Below are 15263 nucleotides of genomic sequence, written 5' to 3'. Positions count from 1 at the left end.
TTATAAATAGGAAGTTATTTTCAATCTGAAGATGTTTACATGAGCTTTAGTATAAAATTATATTGCCAACAAGCAGACTACAAAAATGATTGTGTGAAAACAATCATCTATGTGTGGTTAACAAAGCCTCTTAAGTTCATTACAGTGAGTGGTTTGAGTAGAGCCCCACTTAGTTCTTGTAGTCTGGATGTATTATTTATTTTATTTTTGTTTTATTTAACATTTGTTAACAGGGAAAGTCCGACTTGGAACTAAGTCAATTTTCAGTGAAGCCTGGGGGAGAAACGCTCTAGACACATGTCTTTGTAATGGGGGAGGAAACCGGAGTACCCACAGGAAATCCACACAAATGCAGGGAGGACATGCAGACTCCTCACAGAAGGCAGCCTAGCCAAGAATCGAACCAGGATACTTCTTGCTGTGAGGCAACAACGCTACTGCTCCACCTATTAGAATATTACAAATTAAGTTATTATACTATATAATTAAGATATTATACAAATACTCCATACAGGTTACAGCATACTAAGAGTAGACCAGCTAAACAAGAAAGGAGGTGGTGTAGCTATAATATTTAAACAGCATCTAAACATCCAGATCTTAAAATCATCAGCTCCACAAATAGGCAATGAAGAAATAATATATACCAACCTCAAAATAAACCAAAACAAAATCATCAACATAACTGGATGCTACTTCCCACCTGGCCAAAACATCCCTCCACTAGAAAACCTCCTCAGCTGGTCTACCCATCATCTCCCCCAAGAAACTATCATTTTAGGTGATTTCAACATTGACTGGCAATCCTGTTCTGGCAACCATCCAACCCATCATGTAAACCTTCATGGCTTCACCCGACTAGTCCAGTCACCAAGCAGGATAAATAAAAACTCCAGCAAGCACACTACCCTGGACTGGATACTAGTCAGTAAGAGCCCCCAGTCATATATAACAGGCTGCTTATCAGATAACCTCAGTACTCCCTAACATTCCTACTCAAAAAATACCTATACCAAGCTAAACCTGTCATCTACCGTCAAATACGTAAAAAACTTAACTTTAACCCACTCACATTCATCTCATCCCTCAAAGAATGTAACTGGCATCCTCTAAAGTACCTCAGTCTTGATGACGCAGTTGAATTTTTTAATACTACCTTCCTGAGCATCCTTAATTACCATGCCCATATAAGACTTTCCAGAATCAAAGCACAACCCTCCCCATGGCTACAGAAAACCACTAAGTCAGAAATGAAAAACAGGGATAAAGCCTGGAAGCACTGGCGCAAAACCAAAATCCCCTCAACTAGACAGAAATTCCTAGAACTACGCAATAGAGTCAAAAAGCTAATAAAACAGGACAAATTCCAATACTACCAGTCTGCCCTAGACTCCTCTCAACACAGCCCCAAACAATACTGGTCCTCCATAAACTCCATCCTCCACCCAGGTAAAGTCAGTACCCCTCCTCCTAACATCCCTCACTCCTCAGAAAATATTGCTACACACTTCACAAAAACCTTACTATCACTAGCTAAACAACACAACCCCCCCCCTCCAACCCACACCTTCAACTAGTAATCTCCCCACTGCCTTCTCTTTTTCTCCTGTACCTACCTCCAACATAAAAAAAACTCTTAACTAAACTTAAGCCCACCGGATTAGCAGCAGACAACCTCCCAAGTGAATACCTACAAATCGCAGCTGATGCTCTGGCCTACCCAGTATCCATCTTGATTAACCGATCTCTGTCAGAAAGTTACATTCCCACACTATGGAAAGTATCACATATAATTCTCCTCCACAAAGGCGGACCCTCCAAAGAACTAACCAATTACCGCCCCATAGCTATTCTTTCTCCACTCTCCAAAATACTAGAGAGATGCATACACTCTCAGGTCTCAGACTACCTCCTTACTAACAACCTCCTTTCCAGTACTCAGCATGGTTTCCGACCAAACCATAGCACCACCACTGCCTTACTCTCCTTTACTAACACTATCCTTCAGCATAAAAACAATGTCTATCTCTCCTCTGCTACTTTCCTAGACCTATCTAAAGCATTTGACATGGTCCCACACAAACAACTTATCTCTGTCCTCAATAATCTATCCTTCTCACAATTGGTCACCAACTAGTTTCAGAGTTACCTGTCTGACCGCCAACAATCCGTTGTATGGCAGAATGACATATCTCCCCAACTACCTGTCTCCATAGGGGTTCCCCAAGGATCCATCCTTGGACCCCTACTCTTCTCTGTTTTCACCTATAATCTAGCCTCTGCCACCAAACATGGCACACTCATACAATACGCAGATGACTCAACCATCATCTGCTCAGCCCAGTCCCTACCCAAACTGCAAAAAGTCACACAGGAAGCCTTTTCCTCTGTTTAAACTTGGTTATCCGATGCCCAATTAATACTCAACCCAAACAAAACTAAACTACTCATCTTCCAACCCACCAAACATACTCAAAACAACTCTCACTTTAACATCACAGCAAAAGACAACATCACTATATACCCACCTGAACACACCAAATTGCTAGGAGTGGAAATAGACAATAAACTAAAATTTGACATTCACATATCCTTGACCATAAAAAAAGTCCACAAAAAACTAGGAGCGCTATACAGAAATAAGCAACTTCTCACCAAAGCAGCATAGATTTCAAATAGCAAATTCCCACCTTATCTCCACCCTACTTTATGCCTGTCCAATATATACCAACCTAAGGCAATGCGATCTAAACAAGCTAGAGACCTGCTACAACAAAATTTCCAAATTCGCCACAGGGGCATCCTACCATAGTCACCACTGTCTCTCACTTGCTGAACTGGGATGGCTTGAACTCCCTCACCTCCTTCAATGGTATCAACTCTCACTCGCCCACAAACTAGTAAATCATGCACTAAATGGCCCATCCCTCCAGAATCTACTCCAACCCTATTGACCACCAGACCACTAAGATCCAGCAACAAAAATCACTTGCAGATCACTAAAGCCAATAACTCTGCTGGTGAAGCACTATTCTCTTGCACCATAGCCAAATTATGGAACTCCCTCCCATCGACAATTACCTCCATACCTTCATGCACCCACTTCAAAACTTTACTAAAAGCGCACCTAAAAACATGCTGGCTATGCCCTTGCAACTCCCACTCTAATATCACCCTCCCCATCCAAGCACTACCTTTCTTTCCACTCCACTAACTACCTTGATTATAGCAAGCTCAGATGCTCATAAGCTAGTACTTATTATACAGCAGGAACTTCTTCTTGTAACATTTGTTAATGTCTGTTATGTACTTCACAGATAAAGATTCTAGTTGTCTACTGATGTACTATGTTCTTCATCTGTAAATATGTTGTAAGTAATTGCTATGTAAATTGTTAATCACTATGTAATCCAATGTAACTACTGTCTGTTTATTTTAACTGTGGAGCTTTTCTCCCCGGGCCTCCACTGAAAATGTACCTACGTTCAGTCGGACACTCCCGGTCAACAAATATAAATAAATAAATAAATAAATAAATAAATAAATAAATAAATAAATAAAGTTATTTGATGAACCTGAAATATGACCTATCCAGAAAAAAAAATGGGAAAATGCCTCCCTTGGTGCATGCAGTGGCCCTCAGTGAGTTTGACATTCTGTCTATACAGTTACTTCCCACTCTCATCTGTGGCCGTGGTATTCCATAAAGTGGTGGCCATGGTATTCCATAAAGTGGTCCAAAACATGATTGTTACTCTAACCAAAGTGCACAGTAGCCCCCCATCTCCATCTAACTCTAAGCCTGTTTGTAACAGTAATCATAACTCTCTACAACTGTAAGTGCTGGGGGCTAGAAATAATCTTGGGAATTATGATTTGCTTTGAGTTTTAGGGATTAGCTAAACTTAGGGATGTAATGTTAGTAAAGGTATAACCTTAATTCAGGTTTGTATACTTAGCTACCTCGCTAAACCATAAATGCAAGTATCACAGTTCAGTGTCATACACTGTGAGGGTTGGGTTGATCATACTGAAGCAAAACAAAAATAAACAAATAAATAAAAAGTAGGTTAATTTCATGCATGTTCCTAAGTAAATATTTAAGCCTATCCTGTAACGTGACAGAGTGAGCTCCAGCTCTGTGTCATAGAGAGATAAAGCGTTGACAATGGCACCCGTGACCTGAGTTAGAGTAGTGGCATGTCTGCCTGTAGGAGCTGGGGGGGGGTGGGAATAAGTACCAGCTGCTGCTGGATCACTCATTGAGGGAGGAGAGTGGCAACACTGGCTCACTACTTAGGTGGCAGCTAGTGGGAGTACCATGTAGTGTATCCATTAAACACAAGTCTTTGAGCATGAGCTGGAAATGTGCATTATCACGTAGGCCAGACATGGGCCAGACAGCATGAAGAGACATGCTTTGTTAGTCTGTCAGCAGTTGTAGAGTTTGTAGAACTACTGTGAGGGTAAGGGATGATCCTAAGATAAGGGTAGGCTGTCCCACCTACCCTGGAAGCTGGCTGCTCCCTATCTCATGAATCTTGCCATAGAGGGAACGAATGGGCTAATGAGATATCCTGAACAAGCATGTATGGGTCATAGGACTATTAACTTCCTCAGGGATGCCTAGCTCTTCCCCACAGCTGAAATAATGGGCCACTTGGGATAATGTAGTAGGGTATTATGTAGGTTCAGTGATGTATAACCCCCCCTCATAAAAAGTTATAGAGTGAAATTTTAGGCTGGGTAAAAGTTGGGCTGTATGGATTCTGAAAGCTGCGATAATAAAATGTGGTCAGTGAGAGTGGTGATATATGCTTATTTCTGGTACACCTCTAGGAGACTAGCCCTAATACTCCTGTTATGGTTAAGATTAGGATTAGGGACAGGATAAGAGTTAGGGTTATAGCCTGTATTAAGATTATTTGGATTTTGAAAGCTGATTTAGTTTTATGGAGCCAGTATGAGTGTAGATGCAGAATAAGTGCAAACACATTCTTAATCATCAGACTTGTAAATACATATATAAATCCATATATTGTGCAGTGGATAGCTAAATGGTTGTCTGACAGAACCCATGTGGTTAGAGTCACAGGTGTCACATCTGATACCAACAAGTTACCAGTGGTGTACCTCAGGGCTCAGTGTTGAGCCCTCTTCTATTTGGTATTTATTTGTCAGACCATTGTTATTCAATCTTCCACTGACTCTAGTATGGGTTAGACCACGTTTACGTTTGGTGCAAGGACAATGGTTTCAAATTACATGTGAAAAAATGCAGTTTAGGTCATTTTGTTAAATAAAACATTTTCACATACTAGCTAGATAACACTTCCCTCCAATCATACACTGTTGTAAAGGCTGTAGGTACTTTTGCTGATAATTCCTAATTGATTGAACATCATAACTCCACAGTAGTTTAGAAAGCTTTCAATCCAGCTCATCTAATTTCTAAAGGCATCTTTTCTAGACAAGAGAAGTCTTAATACCCCTTTATTCATACCTTATCAGACCCATTATTCAATATATATGTATATGTCTAAACATATCACTCATTTTGACAGATCTTAGAGATTCATAAATAAAACGATCAGTGGGTTCAAAATCATAGTTTATATATAACCACAAATTCACAAGCACAGAACCAGATAAGAAGACCACCAGGCGAAGAATCCACACAATTTTATTACTCATAGTTACTAGAAGGTATTATTACTCCTTTTACTCAATCTCTTACAGACTTCTCCATGGTGATTCATGTCAAATCTTTTGAGCCATGAAAACTATAACCCTGTTTGACTTCCCATGCCTTAACAGAACAAATAGTACCTCAAATACCAGGTTAAAGGAACTAAACCTTCATCAATAGATAAATAAGAAACGTTGGTATGATAGATTCATATCCCAACATATCCATCACCTCTAGAACAAACTTCCACTAAATGTCAAACATAGTAGAACCCTTGCCACTTTCAAGGTAAACCAAGATAATTGGATGGGCAGTCATAAATTCTCCCCTGGTTTGTCTTCTCTTGCCTTCCTTGAGGGTAGAGTGAACTTTTGAATGTTTTTTTTTTTTATGTGGCTAGGTTTGTAATGGTCTGCAGATTGATTGCCAGTGCTTACCTATGAATCTAAGAACTGCCTAACTCAAATGTTTAGATTACAGCTGCAGTCAGAGTTATTTGGATTTTGAAAGCAAAGTTAGTTTTAGGAAGGCAGTGTGAGTGAATCTGGAGGCTTACTTTATACATATATTTAAGCAAGTGCCAAAATCTTGACCCTTAAAATTATAGTTATGTTCAGGACTCAGGTCAAGTTTATCAACAGTCTCAATGTTGTAGCAGGTAACACATTCATCATTTGTAAAGCAGGCTGTGGGGTTTATTCCCACACCAGGTAGATGGACTGCTGAAACTGTACTGCAGTTTAAGTAGGGAGTTGCACTCTGGAATATGTCATCCTTTGGATGAGATATTAAACCAATGCTCCATCTGCCTGAGTTGGTGGTAGCTCAGGTGGATGTAGATGTTACCACAACACCTACTGAAAAGAGAAGGGGAAGTTCCCCAATGCCCTAGCCAAATGTCACCTAGTTGTATAAATACTACCTCAAGCCTTCCCTGAAAAGAGGCTGCTAACCTAGTGGGACTAACCTGGTCAACAAAGGATAAAATAAAATCTGGATTTTGAGGACTGGGTTAGTCATACAAAGGTGATATACACTTGATAAACCAGTGTCAATGCCGTTCTATTTGAGGCCGCTCAGTTATTAACAATTTAAGTCTGGATCTCAAAGTCATTGTTAATCATGTCATTACGAATAATCTGAGTCTAGTGTTATCTGGAATATGAATATGAGTGCTTGGAAAGTCATAGGAGGTAAGTGTGAGTGAAGAGGCATGTTTATTTAACACACATCCTTAATCAACAACTTAAGGGAACTGAACCCAGCACTCTCCTTAATGTTGTCAAGTAAACACATCATTAATAAATTGAGCCACTGTAAAAGGTGCACTGAAGGTTTCAGAAAAACGCACATCAGGGGGCGTGGCCAAGGATGAACACAGGATAGCAACAGATTTCTTCAGCTCCACCAATTTCATTACACTGACAAGAATTAATTACTTAAAAAATTAATTTTTGAAGTAATTTTCTTTCTAAATACGTTTGTTTTATATAGTTCTTGAACTATATCTAAAAAAGAAAGGAAATCTTAACAATATTCCTGTCAGAAATCACTGTGGAAATTTTCCTGTCAGTTTATCAGTCTGAAATGAGTTCCAGTAAGACAAATTCTCAAGACTCCAGCATCAAGAAAGAACTTCAGTCTCTGATAATTATAATCCAGCAACTTACTGATAAAATGGATAAAATGGATACTAAAATAGACACCTTCATAGAAAAAACTACAAAACAAATAGACCTGTTACATACAGACCTGCAACAACAGAAGAACCAGATGACAGGCATAGAAGAAGCTGTGAATGACATGGAAAATAGAATCCAAGAATAGGAAATCAACATTGAGTTTCTGCTGAAACAAAATACACATTTACAAACAAAGCTGGATGACCTGGAAAATAGATCTAGACGCAATAACATTAGGATTTTTGGACTGCCAGAAAATATTGAAGGTAACAATATTACTTCTTTTTTAACAACTTGGCTCCCTAAAACTTTAGACTTACCAGAAGCATTCTCTTTTGGTATCGAAAGAGCACATAGATCTATAGCTAATACTAACTCTAACAAAAAATATCCTAGATCAGTTATAGTTAGATTTCTATCATCTTTTGATAAAGAGATGGTTCTTAAATCTGCTTGGGCTAAAGCTCCTGTTAAGATTAATGAGACAACTGTGCGTTTTGACAATGACTATTCTTCCATGGTAATAGCTAAAAGAAAAGTTTTTCTGCCACTAATGAGGGAGCTTAAAAAAGCACAGTTTAAAACATACCTTCTGTTTCCTGCCAAGCTTAAAATCTTCCTTCCTGATGGTCCTAAGATTTTCGATGATTTAGACTCTGCTTTACTGTTTGTCAAAGAAAAAAGGATTTTGGATAAAATAGAAGAAATGGAATGGGCTAGTTCTTCATTAAAGAGATTGGCAACTGAAGCTTCGTGGAAGACTTCAGAGAAGAAGAAGAGACTAATAAACAAATGATTTGTTATATGTTTTTTTTTCTCTCTCATCATTTTAGTTCATTATTTATCTTTTTGAATATAGTTCCTGCATTTCCAGAAAGCCACAAATATTTTGGAAAAGATTTAATCAAAGTTATTCTCTATGTGCAAAGAAATGTTTTGTTTCATAACCAGTCAAAATACCTGAAGATTTAATGGCAAGCTGTGATTTAATTTGTTTCTCTTTCTGAAAAGAAGTAAGGTTAGTAATTTGATACATTTTTTTATCTTTACCTTTTTTTTCCTTCTCCTTTTATTATTTTCTTTGTTTAAACAATGACATTCTATTTAGATTATGTAGTGGGTAAAGGGTGGGGGAGGGCAGGGAGAGAACAGTAATGAAAATATCATTTTATTTTATTTTTATTTTATTTATTTTACATTTGTTGACCGGGCTGGTCCAACTGGATTTATGTCCATTTTCAGCAGAGGCCCGGGGAGAAAAGCTCCACATGCAAGCGATTGTAATATCAGGTAAAAATATTAGACATGGTTATAATATATATGACAAAATCATTGGATATGAAGGCAGAAATGGAGAAAAAATAGTGAGTGTATTTTGTTAGGAGTTTCTAGAGCTAGAGAAAGTAAAAAAGAAAAAAAAAAAATGAAAAGAAATTTTTCTAGTACCTAGATAGCTGAGGAAAGGAAGTTATTTACAGCAGAGAAGTTGAGAGTACCTAGATACCAAGGTAATCTAGTCAGGGTTGCTACAGGGGCAGAGCCAGTGGGTTTTGAGGTGTGTTTTGAGTTGGGATTTGAAGCAGGGAAGAGAGGAGATTGCTGTGAGATTGTGAGGAAGAGTATTCCAGGTTTTTCCTACTGTATTGGAAAACAAGGATTTGCCAGCTGAGTTATTGGGTTTACTAGTTGATATAAGTAGTTTGTCGGAGGAGCGAAGGCTTTTAAGATTGCAGTATGGAGTGATAAGTGATGTGAGAATGGGTGTGTTTAAGGGTTTGTAAAGGATTTTGTGGGCTAAGGAGATCTGTTGAAATAGAATTTGGTTTTATAGTTCTAGCCATTGTAGTTGCCTTAAGTTTTGGCAGTGGTGAGTTCTAAAAGTAGAATTGGTGGCAAATCTGGCAATATTGTTGTAGGCAGCAGACAGTTTGCTGAGGTTAGCTTTGGACAATGAAGTATAGATGGGAGAGGCATACAGGAGAGTCGAGATAAGATGGGTCTGGGCAATGGAAGTTCTAGCATGTGGAGTAAGGAATGGTTTAATTCTATAGAGGGAGCCTAGTTTTCTGTTAACTAATTTTATAGTATTGCAGATGTGTGTCAAAGGTCAGATTGTTGTCTATTTCAACTCCGAGAAGTTTGGTAGATGGATCGGGTGAGATGTTTGTGCCATTAGTTGATGTGACACTGAAATTCAGTGGAGAGGATTTTCGGGTTGGTGAAAAGAGTAATAATTTGTTTTTGGGGTTCAAAATTAAGCATCGTTTGAGGAACCAACATTCTACGGTTTCAAAAGTTTTTTGGGTGAGAGAGTGCAGTACAGAGGGGGATGAGGCAGAACAGATTAAAGTGGAATCATCTGCATATTGTATACAGGTGGCAGGAGAAATATGGGTATGGAGATCATTAATGAAAATTGAAAAGAGGAGAGGGCCAAGAATTGAGCCCTGGGAACTCCTAGAGTAATGGGGAGGTGGTTGGATAAGTTATTTTGCCATCTCACTGCCTGTTTTCTGTTGTCCAGGTAAGAGTGGAACCATTTAATTGAGCTTAAGGTCAAGTGCAAATGATTTAAGTAAGTGTAACAAGATTTTGTGATTGACCATATCAAAGGCTTTGGATAGGTCAATAAATATAGCAGAGCTAAGGGTATTATTGTTCCTATTTTTATTGATGCAGTCTGTGAAGGAGAGGAGGGCAGAGGTGGTGCTATGGTAGGGTCTAAAACCATGTTGACAGTTAGCTAGCAGATTGTTAGTTAACAGGTGTTTCAGAAGTTGCTTTTGGACACATTTTTCCATGATTTTAGCAAGAGGAGAGAGCAAAGCTATGGGTCGGTAGTTAGAGAGTTCAGTTGATTTTCCTCCTTTATGAAGGGGAATAACATGAGATATTTTCCAGAGAGAAGGAATGTAGCCTTCTTCAATGGTTCTGTTAATCAGGATGGAGATGGGATAGGTCAGTGCATTAGCAGCAACTTTTAGATACATAGCAGGTTATTCCTTGTAAAAGTTTTTATAAGTTCTTCAAATGCTATTTCTAATGATACTTTCTTGATTATACTGCTTATGCCTGTTTGTAAATAATCTGTTATGCTTTAACTAATAATAATCAGAACTAAATAAGAGTAAATAATATGTTTTATTTTTAACTCTATTAATATAAACAGTAAGTAACATTCCATTGTATATACTTCTTACAGCTTTCTCTTACATTTTTTTATTTCTGCCTCACTCCCTTTTATTTTCTACTCTCTTTTTCTTTTCTTTATTAATATATAGAAATGCTTTTGATTGTGTGGGCACAGTGAATAATAGGATTTGTATGGAAATTGAGTTGGGAGAAGAATGTTGAGTTTTATTGCTTGTTGGTAATTTTGGGCTTAATTTCACTTACATAGAGGCTGTAATGATCTGTGGAATATATTGTGAAGGTTTTGTCATGTTTAGATGCATTTACACTGCTAAATGAATGTTTGTCACTAGTTTTTAATAAGTTTCCCGCCAAAATGTTAAGAGAGACAATCTGAGATGTGGGCTGTCTCATGCACAGTGTTCATGAGTTACTTCAGAAGCTTCAGCTCACAGAATTCTCACAGAGAAACTGAAAGCAGTTAGCATAACCTTTGACATAGTTATCACACTGACACACCACAGATTCAGGAAAATACTCTATTCATAAAATATGTCAGTTATAATGTTTTGTTTCATAACCAGTCAAAATATCTGAAGATTTAATGGCAAGCTGTGATTCAATTTGTTTCTCTTTCTGAAAAGAAGTAAGAGGCTGTAATGGTCTGTGGAATACATTGTGAAGGTTTTGTCATGTTTACATGCATTTACACTACTAAATGAATGTTTGTCACTAGTTTTTAATAAGTTTCCGCCAAAATGTTAAGAGAGACAATCTGAGATGTGGGCTGTCTCATGCACAGTGTCCATGAACTACTTCAAAAGCTTCAACTCACAGAATTCTCACAGAGAAACTGAAAGCAGTTAGTATAACCTTTGACATAGTTATCACACTGACACACCACAGATTCAGGAAAAATACTCTATTCATAAAATATGCCAGTTATAATGAGTCTAAATGATGTAGTTTCTTGTAGTAAGTAAATGTCTTATTTTAGAAGGCATAGAAAATGAAACATTTATTTAAATGTTTTTGAAAATCTACTTAACAGTAGCATAATAATCTGTGTTAAAAATTTGTGTTCCAAACATATACTTCACTATAACTCATTTAATTTATCTGATTGACAAGCATAAATAATCTTATAACTCTATTCTGGAAGAAATGTCATGTGATATATTTTAAAGCAGTAGGTTAGCATGATTGTAAAATTTGGTTACTAAAATGTGTTTGCTGTGCATTATTTTGTATAAAGCAGACAGATTTATTCTAGGGACAGCAAGTAGGATAGTGCTCAACAAAGACACAACTCAGTGAGATCAGATATATATATATATATGTGTGTGTGTGTGTGTGTGTGTGTGTGTGTGTGTGTGTGTGTGTGTGTGTGTGTGTGTATGTGTATGTGTGTGTGTGAGTGTGATGGCTTTTTTTTTTTTTTATATAATAATGCAAGTGTTTCTGAGAATCTGCATAACTATCCAATATGATTTATAATAATTTCTATGAATACAATATTTTACTCTATTGACAAAATGAATGTTTGCCACAAGTTTTAATATGTTTCCCAAAATGTTAAGGGAGACAATCTGGGATGTGGGCTGTCTCATGCACAGTGTCCATGAACTACTTCAAAAGCTTCAACTCACAGAATTCTCACAGAGAAACTGAAAGCAGTTAATATAACCTCTGACCTAGTTATCATACTGACACACCACAGATTCAGGAAAAATACTCTATTCATAAAATGTCAGTTATAATGAGTTTAAATGATGTAGTTTCTTGTAGTAAGTAAATGTCTTATTTTAGAAGGCATAGAAAATGAAACATTTATTTAAATGTTTTTGAAAATCTACTTAACAGCAGCATAATAATCTGTGTTAAAAACTTCTGTTCCAAACATATACTTTATTATAATTTATTTAATTCATCTGATTGACAAGCATAAACAATTTTATAATTCTATTCTGGAAGAAATGTCATGTGATATATTTTAAAGCAGTAGGTTAGCATGATTGTAAAATCTGGTTACTAAAATGTGTTTGCTGTGCATTATTTTCTATAAAGCAGACAGATTTATTCTAGGGACAGCAAGTAGGATAGTGCTCAACAAGGACATAACTCAGTGAGATCATATATATATATATATATATATATATATATATATATATATATATATATATATATATATATATGTGTGTGTGTGTGTGTGTGTGTGTATGTGTATGTGTGTGTGTATGTATGTGTGTGTGTGTCTGTGTGTATGTGTGTATGTGTGTGATGGCTTTTTTTTTTAATAATGCAAGTGTTTCTGAGAATTTGCATAACTATGCAATATGATTTATAATAATTTTTATGAATACAATATTTTACTCTATTGACAATAATGAGTTTAAGTAAATGCTCATATACAAACAATTCAAGATTTTTTTTGGAAGCTGTTAATAGTATTCACATGACAGAAAATAGATGCATCTTAATATATGTAATGTCTGAATTATATTAGCCAAAGTTTTTGATTTAAATGAATGTTAGAACCTAATTTTCTCTCCTCTTGATTTCTAACATCAAGATTATTTGAATGCTATTTGAATACAAGTGTTATATATTACATAGATCTATATAGTAGTATGAACAGTTTTTTAAAAAAAAAGTTTATTTTAGTTTATATGATGCTGTTTTACCAAATGTGTAGTTTTGTCTTGATAGATAATTGAATTGAAAACTGTTAACCTCAGTTAAATATAACTAGTATTAAATTGATAAGGTGGTAGCTGAGGTATTGCTGCTTAGGGTAGGGCGTTAACTTGAGTAGTAAATACTACTCTAAGTTGGAGTTTTCAACTCAGGCTGGATGCAAGGTTTAATCCTTACATTATTTTCACTTGTTCATTGTTATATGTATATAGTTTTGACATCCACAATATATTTTGTATACTCATTGTCACTACAAACAAAATTGAATCCTATACAAAATCCCATAAGAGATTTAATAAATAAAGCTATATTTAAAGGTACACCTAAAGAGGAGATGTAACATTATTTATCTTGTTATTTGTTATTTTGATCATAAGATTCTTGAGTTTTAAAAATGCCAAATGACATCTTTAAAAGGAATTTCTTTAAACATTAATGGATTGAATAATCCGTGTAAAAGGGCAAGCCTAATAAGATACATTAATTTACACAAGGCCAATCTAGTCTTCCTGCAAGAAACCCATCTCTTGAAAAAAGATATTGATAAACTAGCCACTAATAAGTATACAGTATTGGTTAGTTCAGAGCACACTCAGAAAAAAAGAGGAGTGGCTATTTTATGGAATAAAAGTATGCCCATTCCTAAAATCATTAAGTCTTTTCAGGATGACAAAGGAATGTTTTGTATGGTTACAATACAAATTAATGGGAAGACTTAAACTTTAATTAATGTATATTGGATACCTGGAATTGGTATTAATACAGTGAAACATCATATTGATAAGATCATATCATTCTCTATAGGGGATATTATTTTAGCTGGTGATTTTAATTGTATACTACATGAAAGTGATACTACCACTATAAGGAAAAGAAGAATTACATCTAATGCAAAACATTTAAATGATTTTGCTAATTCTTATCATTTGAATGATATTAATAATCAGATAGATTCAAAATCATTACCATACACCTTTTTTCTAACAGATACAAAACGTATTCAAAAATAGATAGGGTCTTTATTTCTAACCAGATGGTAACAGATTTAATTAATTCCAAAATCATTTCATGTCCTATATCTTATCATAACTCAATTGTTTTGAATTCATGATAAAAAATACTCATAATGTTCAGATCAAAAGGATACCAGCATACTTAACTCAGCTAAAAGACTATAAAGAATATATACTTTCAGAAGTACAACATTTTCTAGACATAAATAATACTCCTGAAGTCTCCATTGTCTATGTTTGGGATGCCTTAAAATCATATCTATATGGACAAAGTATCAGATGGTATAATAATAAAAGGAAATCTTGGGATAAGGAATTGTTAGATATTCAAAGTAAATTAGACTCTTATAAACATAATAATAAAGAAAATATTATGGACAAGAAAGTTATTGAAGAAATAAACAAACTAAATGAGAAATACAAAGAAATTTTAACTCATAAAGTTAAAATAACTTTAGAGAAATACAAGTTTTTGTCTAATTCAATAAGCCCCAAATACTTACATAGACTTAAAAATAAAACAAAAAGATTGAATAAACAAAACCATATCAAAGAAATCTTTTCTCTAAGGAAAAAGAAGAATGTTTCTAGTATACCAGAAATACTGGATGAATTTAGAAATCACTTTCACAAGATTGGTTAAAAACTCTTTTATTTTATCTTTAGGTTCCATGTTAATGTTGTTATGGTTATAACAACATTAACATGGAACCTAAAGATAAAATAAAGGAGTTTATAACCACAAACATGAATAAAAAGCTTAATAAACAACAGATTAAACTATTGGACAAGAGTATTTCATATACAGAAGTTATTACACAAATAAATAAGCTTAAATCAAACAAAGCACCGGGTAATGATGGTATTATACCAGAGATATATAAAATCCTTTCTAAAACTACATATTCATTAATACACAAGGTTTTTATTTTGGCCCAAACTGAGTTAATAACCCCCCCATCTTGGCAATATACATTTATTTCACCAATTTTAAAACCTAATAAAGATCCAACTAGATGTTCTTCATATCGACCCATCTCATTACTTAAT

General features: G+C 35.5%; 1 protein-coding gene across 1 annotated transcript in view; it reads right to left on the bottom strand.

Annotated features, from left to right (window-relative positions):
- The window catches only part of LOC122816536 (myomesin-3-like), a 522511-nt gene that overhangs the window by 319918 nt on the left and 187330 nt on the right, over positions 1-15263 (bottom strand). The gene's annotated exons all lie outside the window — the stretch shown is intronic.

Source organism: Protopterus annectens, chromosome 1.part1, assembly GCF_019279795.1.
Source record: "Protopterus annectens isolate FY-2018-M chromosome 1.part1, PAN1.0, whole genome shotgun sequence".
NCBI lineage: Eukaryota > Metazoa > Chordata > Ceratodontiformes > Protopteridae > Protopterus > Protopterus annectens.
This window is presented reverse-complemented; position numbering and strand designations above follow the sequence as displayed.